General features: G+C 33.6%; 1 protein-coding gene across 2 annotated transcripts in view; it reads right to left on the bottom strand.

Moving 5' to 3' along the window:
* Positions 1-12,458, bottom strand: part of TRIQK (triple QxxK/R motif containing) — a 93,994-nt gene that overhangs the window by 54,445 nt on the left and 27,091 nt on the right. The gene's annotated exons all lie outside the window — the stretch shown is intronic.

Here is a 12,458-nt window from a genome sequence, read left to right as displayed (position 1 = left end):
AGATAGGTTAGTTAAACAAGGATTGATCCACAATATAATTTGAATGGTCAATAAAGGGTCATTAGTAACATAAATTATACTATCTTTCAAATAAAAGATTTTATATAATCATTTCTCAGCCTTTCAGCTAAGATCAAGTGAAATAAAGGATTTTATTATGTCAACTGTACTTTCAAAAATTTCTAAGGTTACAATAATATGGTATCAAATAAATAGAACAGCAAACCCTGTTTTACTAATTACAAAGTGACGACAGAAGAAGAGACACATATCCAACCATACTGAAAAAGCCAAGTCATCTACAATTCTAGTATAAAACCAGTAAGGCCAGCAGCATGTACTACTGCACGCTAAGAGCTTAATGAGTCACGAGGAATGAGAAGCAGAAAGTGTATGTTTGGCTTCAATGATCCTGAGGTAGAGAAAAAGCAGTTTCGTGTCTACTTTGGCGGCTAACTAATACACCTTCAGACTGTTTCTTCTGATGAGACAAAGAGTAATTGAAAATAGGATTATAGATCTAAAGGTCACAAGCCTTGATATTTCAATACTTATAATCCCTTTAAACTGGTTATTTTAAGAGAATTATATGAAACCCAAGATTGTTTCAATTATCATACAGATAATAAAAAGTTTTATTCTGTCCAGATGGTACCAAAAACTGGTGGCTACAGGATGAAGGAAAACAATAATTTCTAGATGCAAACATCTCAGATGGCATCTATTCTTATCTCTGTAATTCCTAAGTAAACAGATATATATCTATTTTATCATAATTTCTCAATACAAACTCCCTTTTCTTGGTTCTCAAGTGATATTAGTGAATTCTTATGATTCAGAACTTTCAGTAAGTTACCAGAAACAAAGGTTTACTGACAAAAAGTATATATTTTTTTCTATTTAGCCCAAATGTTTAAACACATTTCACTGGAAACATCCAAATAATATATCTGTGTTCAGTGTAGATGAAACGTTCTGATACACTCTAACTCTAACAAAATCACAATAACCAAGTCTGACTTATTTGAAGTTAAAAGTTTTTATTTTTCTTAGTTTGCATGTATTTTACATTGAAGCAAACATGAACCAAGTTCCCCAAATATGGTCATTTTAGGACAATACATAACAACTTTAGTATACTGAAAAGCTTTTCTGAGTCTCTACATGTGCCTTGTCGATCTCTTAAATAGAACTTGAATATGTCATTTCTAGTGTTACTTGACCAACTTTTCACATTTTGCATATTATCATCTCATGAAGCCTCCATTTCATGTGAAGTTTGGTGAAAGAGAGGGATTATTAGAAAGCTGATTTAGAAGAATTATAAGGGAAGTGAATAAGTAAGCATCTGGTTGATGAATAAAAGATGTTAAGAACTGGCTAAGAGACATGCTTATCAGCTCCCCAGCTTCAGATAGGAAAGGAATATTCTGGCAACAGAGACCTAGAATAGGATGACCATATAATTCACCATCCAAGCCAAAACATTTTGAGAGTGAAAGGGTACTCTGTGACACCAGGACAGCAAGTATAAACCAGGACTGCTCTCGGCCAACTCCTGCCCCAATACACTCTTGCCCTAACTATAAAGAACACAAGTACAGTTCACAACACACTATACCTCAACTAGTTTTGTCATTCATTAGGTGTTGCAGTAGAAAGAAGGAAGGGGACATCTTCTGGAAAACTTCCATTTAAGGAAACAAATTATTATTTTAGACAATACTTGCTGCAGATATGGCAATACCACAATATCGGATTGTACTGTGAGACAAACTGTCCTCATTTATGAATCTCTCTGTGACATGTGGCTCTACTGAGTATTTGGTCTTAAAACTAAGTTGTTGGTTTCCCAGCTAGCACTGTCCCAATTCTCCCCCTTTCCATCTTGATTTCCTCTTGACCATCTTCATATGCACTCTTCCTCAGTCTGCCTGTTAAACAATGGTGCTTCCCATAGTTCATCCATTCCACATGTGCTCTCCTTGGGTACCTCAAGCCTTTGAATATATGTATCAAGGACCTACATCCCTAGCCCTGGCTTCTTTGATCATACATCCAGCATTCTTCTGAGTATGACCAATGTGAATTTCTCATTTGTCCCAATGACTGACTTGTTTTTTTCTATGTTCTACCTCATTTATTTTTTAACTAAACTCAAGGAATGTCACAGAAGCAGTGTTGTTTTCTTCTCGTTGCATGTTTTCCTCAGTTGGTAGTGTTAACTTTGATCACTTGATTAAGGTGATAATCTGCCTGATTTCCCCACTGTGAATTTAGTTTTTTCCTTTTTGTAATTAGTAACTATTTGGTTGGGAGTACTTTGAAATTATATAAATATCCTGTTCTTCCTCAAATTTGCAACTACTAGTTTAGGATTTATTGATGCTTCATGCTGAATTAATTATACTCATAGAGTTGTCAAATGATGATTTTCTAATTTCATCATTCCTTCTACATTTATTAGCTCATATTCTATGGTATTAAAAAGTATTTCCTTCTCCCTATTTATTTATTCATTTCTGTGTTTATAGCAGTATATACTCACTTGTAAATTGCTATTTTGTTCAACAGGTCAAAATTCATTTGTATCACTTGTTTATTTTGATGCTCAGGTTGTCCTGGGTTTAGCCAATGAAAGGTCCTTCAAGTGGTTTATATCTTTTTGACATATTGCCATCATTTTTTGAACACCTGCTATTTTCTGGCACAAGAAAATATTCAAGGTTCATCTTACACTCTTCTTGATCCTGCCCTGGAATCTGCCATTTCTCCCATGAGCCCAGTTACCTTTCAGTAAAGAATAGTATTTAGACATCAAGATCTGGGGACAGGATATGTTCCTTGCTAACAAGTGATACCGTTTCTAAGCTTGTCAGTGCACAGAGCTAGGGAACATACGTATTGGCATGAAGTCAGTGCTTCCAACTTCCAACCCAATGGCACACAATTCATTGTAGTTTTTCCCTTTCTACATTTATATTTGTAACTTTCTTTTCTAACAGTGACAAACCTATCAGCATTATTATGAAGGAAATTTGTCATGTTTAATTTTTTGTTTAAAATTTTGTAATAAAAAGTTAACACCTAAGATTTTTTTTTTTTTTTTTTTAAAGATTTTATTTATTTATTTGTCAGAGAGAGAGAGAGCGCAAGCGAGCATAGGCAGACAGAGTGGCAGAGGGAGAAGCAGGCTCCCTGCGGGGCAAGGAGCCCGATGCGGGACTCGATCCCAGGACGCTGGGATCATGACCTGAGCCGAAGGCAGCTGCTTAACCAACTGAGCCACCCAGGTGTCCCAACACCTAAGATTTTTAACTTGTAGATCACCTAAGAAACAATATACAAAAGCCCATTTGAACTAAATCTAATAAGTAACTAACCTATGCTAATGTAGACCAACTTGAGAGTAATAGTAATCTTAAATATCAAATACCCCACAGATGTCAATCACATTACTTTATGCCTTACAGACAAGTGCTCCACTCCATGGCAAGAAAAATGAGACTGCTCTTAAAACAACTAGGCTTATCTCTAAAGTTGGCCATAGGGTCTACTTCTCATAAGCATACGTGTGCATATGGGAGAATTAGCTAGTGTAATAAAATCAAGGTTCTTTGAAGATAAGGATTAATGGAATTCTAAACAGACAACTAAAAGTGTTGTTTCAATGTACCTATAAGATTCACACATAAAAAAGAAATAGATTGCATATATTGAATTGCTAATATTCAAGATCTATAAAGATCTACATTGTGCAATTACTTGTATGTATATAGTTTCATCACTTATTCTAAAATTGGAAAATGATAGTTTTCACACTTCTTTTCATTAAGCCTTTTAATTTCAGTATAGTTAATATACAGTGTTATATTATTTTAGGTGTATAATATAGTGATTCAACAATTCCCTACAATAGTCAGTGCTCATCAAAAATGTACTCTTTAATCCCCATCACCTATTTTACCCAGGCCCCTAACTACTTCTCCTCCGGTAATCATCAGTTTGTGCTTTATAATTCAGAGTCTGATTTTTGGTTTCTCTCTCTCTCTTTTTTTTTTCTTTGCTCACTTGTTTAGTTGCTTAAATTCCACATATGGGTGAAATCATATGGTATTTCTTTCCCTGAATGACTTATTTTTCTTAGCATTATAATCTGTAGTTCCATCCATATTGTTGCAAATGGCAAGATTTCTTTCTTTTTTTATGGCTGAATAATGTCCCATTTGTATATACACACCACTTCTTCTTTATTGATTCATCTATTCATGGACATCTGGGCTGCTTCCATAATTTGGCTATTGTAAATAAAGCTGCTATAAACATAGGGGTGCATACCATCCTTTGAATTAGCGTTTTTATACTTTTTTTGGTAAATATCCAGTAGTACAATCACTGAATCATAGGGTAGTTCTATTTTTAATTTTTTGAGGAATCTCCATACTGTTTTCCACAGTGGCTATACCACTTTACATTCCCACCAACAGTGCAAGAGGGTTCCTATTTCTCCCCATCCTTACCAACACTTGTTTCTTGTGTTTTTTATTTTAGCCACTCTGACAGGTGTGAGGTGATATCTCACTGTAGTATTGATTGGCATTTCTCTGATTATGAGTGATGTTAAGCATCTTTTCATACGTCCGTTGGCCATCTATATGTCTTCTTTGGAGAAATGTCTCTTTACGTCTTACTTGTTTTTTGGGTGTTGAGTTGTATAAGTTCTTTATATATTTTGGATACTAACACTTTATTGGATATGTCATTGGCAAATATCTTCTCCCATTTATTAAGTTTTCTTTTAGTTTGTGGCAATTATTTTTGGCAATTATCACTTATGCTAATTATTAGTCATTTCGATGTATATTACCTATTTCAAGTAATTAGGTTTTCAAATTCAAGAAAAACATCCTGGGAAAAGTCACTTAAGCCCATCCTGGGAAAAGTCACTTAAGAGCAAAAATATGACTTCACTAATATGTAGAATCTAAAAAAAAACAAAACAAATGAACCAAAAAACTGAAAGAAAAAAAAAACAGAAACCAACTCATAGATAAAGAGAACAATCAGTTATTTGCAAAGAAAAGGGAGCACGGGCAAAATAGATAAAGGAAATTGAGAGATACAAATATCCGATTATAAAATAATTAAGTCATGGGGAGGAAAATACAGCATAGGGAATATAGCCCGTAGCATTATAATAACAGTATATGGTGACAGACAGTACCTACACTTATCATAGTGAGTACTGTATATTACATAGAACTGCCAAATCACTATTTACAAGTAAAACTAATATAACATTGTATGTCAACTATATTTCAATAATAGAAAGGTTTTAAAAACTTCAAAAAAAATCACCTAGATTTTTCTTTCTCTCTCCTTCTCTTTGGCTAACTACTTTAGGGAAAGCAAACTGGAAAAGAAAATTCTAGTTTGGAACATGGATAGTTTCTAAGAAACATCAATGTTAATATACCAGACCAGAACATACAAAACTTGAGTTGAGCCCATTCTTTAAAAAAAAAAAAAAAAATTGCATGGCCTTGACAAAACCATGCTATTTCCCTTCTTAAATGATTCCTAAATTTCCTTCAAATTAAGACAAACTAGTGTACATGATCATATGTATCAGGTTAAGGATAATCATTTTCATGCCTAGAAACAAATCTTAGAAACAAACAAATTAGAGAGGACCAATAATAATACTACATATTTTTAAACATATCTTTTAAAACCAATGAAAGATATGTTCACTGAGGTAAAGTTTATCTGAGTATATAAGAGGAAATAAACATCTCAAGGCAACCATCAGAATGCTCTTTATGGTTATTTTGTTTCTAATAGTTTCATAATTCTGTATGACTTACTAAAAAAAAGCTTTATTAGTAAATAAGTGTCAAAAGTATAAAAATAACTAATACACATCCAATTTCATAGAAGTTGCATTAAATGCATTCATTATATTGATGTCTCATGTGATTATATCATTACCATTTTACTAATATAAGGATTTCTCAGCCTGGTAGTTTCCAAACAGATTGTATTATTAAAACTTGTATTTATAAACAATGATGCAAATTGCTCATTTTTAAAACCACCAAATTATACTGCCAGAGAAATACAATAAAAAGTATTGAGTTTAAAAACTGAGGAAACAGGTTAATGGGGAGAAGCACTGGGTTATTAACTAATATAATTCTGCTACATAGAAACAAGTATGCATTTTGCAAAAATGCAAAAGTAAATTTATTCTTTTTAAAAGATTTATTTTAAATCTTGAGAGATTTAGAGAGAGAGAGATGGGGGAGGGAGACAAAGGGAGGGAGAGTCTTAAGCAGACTCCATTCTGAGCGCAGAGAACGATGTGGGGCTCAATCTCATGACAGTGAGATCATGACCTGAGCCAAAACCAAGAGCTGGATGCTTTACCAACTGTGCCACCCAGATACCCCTAGAAGTACATTTATATATTTTTATAGCAATCAACTGATAGAGAAAAAATACCCCAGATATGAATCAAAACACAAATGAGAAAACCATAAATTCTACTTTGTACTGGGATCTATCTTCCATTGCTTATTCCTTAATTCCTATTCTATCAAGTACATAATACTTTTTTTTTTCTTTTAAGATTAACTTATTTATTCCAGAGAGAGAGAGAATGAGTGTGGGAGCAGAAGGAAAGAACCCCCAGGGCAGACTCCCTGCTGAGTGTGGAGCCACACCACAGAGCTCTAGCCCATGACCCATGAGATCATGACCTGAACCCAAACCAAGAGCTCAAGGCTTAACTGACTGAGCTATCCCAGGTGTCCCTGTATTGCCTTTTATAAAGCATGTCATTTAAAAAGATGTTAAAGTATTGCTTGATAGTTGACCTAAGAGCATTCAGTTTCACAAAAAAGAAATAATTAAAGAAAAGCTATCAAAGTGAAAATATGGAAGATATAGATTTGGAATGGTTAAAAAGCAATAAAAGACTTTACATTCCAGCAATGTTATAGATTATTGAGATTAAAACATTTATAGGGTTCTGAGAGTCAATTATCACATGGTTTCACTTACTTGTGGTGCATAAGGAATAACATGGAAGACACTGGGAGATAGAGAGAAGTGAGTTGGGGGAAATTGGAGGGGGAGACAAACCATGAGAGACTGTGGACTCTGAGAAACAAACTGAGGGTTTTGGAGGGGACCGGGGCTGGGAGGGTGGGTGAGACTGGTGGTAGGTATTATGGAGAGCATGCATTGCATGGAGCACTGGGTGTGGTGCATAAAGAATGAATTCTGGAACACTGAAAAGAAAAAATAAAATAAAATAAAAACATTCATAGGGTTTTGTTTACATGAGTCTTCACTTTGTGAAAACTGAACATCTAACACTCTTGTGCTATGTTGCTTTATGTATTATGTATTTATAATTTATGTATTATACATCAATGAAAGGTTACAAAACATATAGGATTCAGCTAACATAATACTTATGAAGAAAGAAATTTAAATAGACAAGAGACTGAAAAAAGAGAACTAAAAAGAAAACACTAGGGAAAAAAGAGAGTAAAAAAGTCTCCCAAATTACAACAAGTGATAAAATAAGCTAAAAGCAATAAACAATGAAACAAAGACACAAGAGAGATGAGATGATCCACATAGACAAAAGCTTTTGAAAAATAAAAACATGGAACAAACTCTTGTGATAGAACAGGAAAAAAGATACAAAAGTATTAGAAATATATAAGGGAACATGGCTAAACATTCAGCAACTATTACTATTTATTAAGAAGAGGATACTGTAAAAAATTTTTTTGTAAATAAATTTAAAAATTAAGATAAAATATCACTAATACCAGTTCAAGAAGGTAAAGGTAGCATAAAATTGAATAGAATAAAACTCATTTAAAGGAATCAATCAGTGTTTAAAATCTACCCTTAAAAATTAAAAGATATACACATAAAACAAAAGCAACAAGACTAGATAGGTTTTTTTTGTTTTTTTTTTTTTGTTTTTATTTAAAGATTTTATTTATTTATTTGACAGACAGAGATCACAAGTAGGCAGGAGGCAGGCAGAGAGAAAGGGGGAAGCAGGCTCCCCGCCCAGCGGAGAGCTGGATTCGGTCTCGATCCCAGGACCTGAGATCATGAGATCTGAGATCATGACCTAAACCAAAGGCAGAAGTTTAATTAACCCACTGAGCCACCCAGGTGCCCCTAGATAGTTTTAAAGGTAAATTCTATTAACCATTCAAGAGACAGATAATCCATATAAACAAGCTATATCAGACCCATAGAATGATAAGCTATTTCAAAAAATACAAATAGGTACAACACTGCTCAACTCATTTCATGAGGCTAACAAACCCTTACAATGACACCAAGGTAAGGAGATTATGAGAACGAGAAATCATAGGTTAAACTCACTTATAAAGAGAGAGATAAAAATCCTAAGTATAATATTGGAAAATAAATACAATATGTGTATATAATCATATAACAAAGTTTACCACAATAGAGCTGGGCTAATAGCAAAAATGGAAAGATAGTTTAACACTAGATAAGACATTAGTAATATTCTCCATGTTAACTGATTTAAGCTGAAAAAAATTGGAAGTCCTCAACAGATACATGAAAAAAGTTATATTCAATATCCATTGATTCTTAAAGAGTGAGACAAAGAAGAAAAGAAGGGAAGGAGGAAAAACAGAGACAAAGCAGAAGGAGGGAAATAGCAATAGAAAAGAACCTTCTTACGTTGTTGATGGTAGCAAACAGAAAAAGAAAAGATCATCCTTAATTGTGAAAAATCATGAACAAGACAATCACTATAATCAGAAATCCAGGTAATATAGTGAGACAAGGGGAGACAGGACATAGGAATGGAAAGAAAAAAAAAGTTATGACTATGATTCACAAATAATATGACACAAATAAATTAATAGAATCAGTATAAGATTTTTTCATAAGAGCTCAGCAAAGTTACAATTTATAAAGTCTATATACAAAAATCATAAATTACTATAGCAATAAAAATTTTTAAACTTCTATAAATACCATAAATACATATAAAATATATGCAACTTCTTACAGAACTTTTTTAAGAGAATAGATTATTACAATAAAATAAGAGCAGTAGTTAATGAGCATTTTGGGGAGAGCTACAGAATATCCAATAAAATCTAAAATATGTATGTGTCAGAAACAATTTTACTGCTGGTTATATGAACTAGTGAAACATCCTCTATGTAAACAAAACATTCAAAAAGCTATTTAATGATAGCAAAAATTTTTAAAACTTGGCAAAAAAAATCCAAAGTCCTGTATGTACATCACAATTCATTCATCAGTGAAATATAATGAGGTTAAAATGTGTAGGCAATGAAGGGCACTTGGATGGCTGAATGGTTCAGTGTGTTGAGCTCCCCCTTCTTGGTTTTGGCTCAGGTTGTGGGATCTATCCCACTTGGGGCTCTGCATTCAGTACAGGGTCTGCTTGGGATTCTTTCTCCCTACCTCTCCTTCCCTCTCTGCTCCCCCGACTTCCCATTCACTCTCTCTTTCTCTCTAAAATAAATAAATAGATAAAATCTTTTTAAAAAATCTGTGGACAATGATATACCTGTTGATACTTTTACATAAGGCTTTAAAACATTCAAGGGGCGCCTGGGTGGCTCAATCAGTTAAGGATCCGCTTCGACTCAAGTCATGATCTCAGGGTCCTTGGATAGAACCCCAAGTAGGGCTCCCTGCTCAGTGGGGAGTCTACTTCTCCCTCTCCCACTGCCCCACCTCCCTGCTCCCGCTCTCTCTCTCTCTCTCTCAAATAGATAAAAAAATAAAACATACAAATTAATAACTGATACTACTTAGGGAAAATATACAATATATATAATATATATTTTCATGCTTCTTAATAATAAACATCAAAATATCAAATTCTTTGGTTATCTGGTGGAAACAAGGAAGACATACAACTGAGATTGCTTGCACAGAGGTATTTAATTGGATCAATCTGTACATAGCATACAGTTGGGTCTTGCTTTTTTACCCAGTCAGAAAATATTTGGCTTAAACAGAGTGTAAAGGGGGGACCTGGGTGGCACAGTTGGTTAAGCAACTGAGTGGTTTGACTCAGCTTATTATCTCAGGGTCATGAACTTGAGTCCCGCATCAAGCTCCTCACTTGGCACAGAGTCTGAGTTTCTCTCTCCCTTTCCCCTCTCAAATAAATAAATAAGTTATTTTATTTATTCATAAATAAATAAATATATATCTAAATGGAGTGTGAGGATCACTTTATTTAATGGAATTGTGTTTGTGTTTATATCTACTATCATGTAATTTATTTTCTATTTGTTCTATTCTTTTCCTTGTGCTTTACTTTCTGTTTTGCAATTAATTGAACATATTTTAGTATTCTATTCTATCTTCCCTTTTAATTTGTAGTTATTCCTTTTTGTTTTGTATTTTTAGTGGTCACTCTAGAATTTATAATGTCCATATATTGCTTGTCACAGTCTATCTTCAAATAATCTGCTACTACTACAGTAAACTTCCATTTCCCTTCCCCAATCCTTTGGGACATTATTATGTTACATGTTACATCTACATGTATAATAAATAAGCCATAGCCAATATATTTGCTTTAAACAAACAAATATATTTTTTAAATTTTTAAAAATGAGAAAAATGTTTTTCATATTTATCAACATATTTCCTATTTCCAGTTCTCTTTATTCATTTATAGATTGATGTTTAATTTTCCTTTTTTCTGAAGAACTTCCTTTAACATTTCTTGCAGTGTAAGTTTTTGGCAACAAATTCTCTCAGCTGTTTTTTAGATACGAAGTATTTGTTTTGTCTTTCATGTTTGAAGAATATTTTTGCTGGGTATAGAATTCTATTTTGGGGGTGGGTACTTGAAAGATGTCACTCCTTTGTCTTCTAGTTGGCATAGTATTGAAGAACATTCTTCAAATTAATTTTTTTTCTTTACTTCATATAAATCCCCTGCTGTGACTATTTTAGATTTCTTTTATCCCTGTTTCAACAATTTAATTTTGATGTGCTTAGGTGTCTGTTTATGTTTTATCCTAGTTGGGGTTCTTTGGACAGTTCAACTAGGCTTATCAGAGAACCTGGGCTCCACCCCACCCTGATCTTGCTAACAATGACAACAAAATAAATGACAATAAGAGAATATTTTTGTAATATTTGTAATATAATTCTAATCTGAATTCTGCTGTAACTGTGAAATACAGACAACTGGCTTTTGTCTACACTAGTAAAGAATACTGACCTGGTTGAATACTCACATTTGAAAAGCAACACATCCATACGATCAATGCTCTTCAGTACAACTCTAAGACTCAATTAACAAAAGTATCCAAAGGAATGATATCTATTGTTTCTTATGTTAATTTTGATTGAATTATTTCCCTGTCAGTGAAAAAAAAAAAATCCAAATTTTGAAGAGACTCTAAGAACCGAGGAGAATACATTACCTAAAGATGAAACTTTACAAACATTCGATGAGTTCAAACTGTGGCTCAGGTACTATCAAAGGCACCTTTACATGATAAAGAATTGTTAAAGATGTTATCCAGATGCAATTGCTATAAATCATCCTTAGACCCAACTTACATACTTCTCCATATTCACCGTGTACTATAGCCTCAGTCCTTGCTCAATGGTCAACACCAGCCATTACCTTCAACTCATCTTCTAATGCCACTGTCTGTCTTGAGTTCCTCGAGGTGTAAGGGTAAATTACAGCTTCCACTACTACCTGCATGGTCACAGACATACATAATCCTACACCCACAGGAAACCTGGCTCCTCCCACCACTTCCAAGAGTCTAATGAAGCCACAGAGTACACATTGTGAGATTTGACTTCCCCAACAACAATCTGAAAAGTACAAGGACAATAACATACCATGAGATGAGCTTTGACCAATGGGAAACAAAAGATAGGAAGATGCAGGTAGAGAAATTTCTTTCTTTCTCAGTTCAGATACATTGACCTTTGAACAACACAGGGGTTAGGGATGCCAACCCACAGTCAAAAATCCATGTATAACTTTTAATTCCCCCCAAACTTAACTACTAAAAGTTAACAGTTGAATGGAAGCCTTGCCAATAATATAAACAGTATAAACAGTCAATTAACACATATTTTCTGTTATATGTGTTATATACTGTATTCTTATCATAAAGCTACAAAAAATACTGTATTTATTGAAAAAAATCCACATATTTTAAATACACAGTTCAAACCCATGTTGTTCAAGAGCCAGCAGTAATTGGTTCTGTACAGCATGTCTGGAGATTTCCCACTTGACTAAACAAAAGTCTATGTTTCTGATGCAGCTGTGGCCAGCCCAGTAACCACCTTGTATTTGTCTTTCTTTATACTGGTTTTTTTGGTTTGTTTGTTTGTTTTGTTTTGTTTTTTGTTAT

The sequence above is a fragment of the Martes martes genome (assembly GCF_963455335.1).
Source record: "Martes martes genome assembly, chromosome: 4".
Classification (NCBI taxonomy): domain Eukaryota; kingdom Metazoa; phylum Chordata; class Mammalia; order Carnivora; family Mustelidae; genus Martes; species Martes martes.
This window is presented reverse-complemented; position numbering and strand designations above follow the sequence as displayed.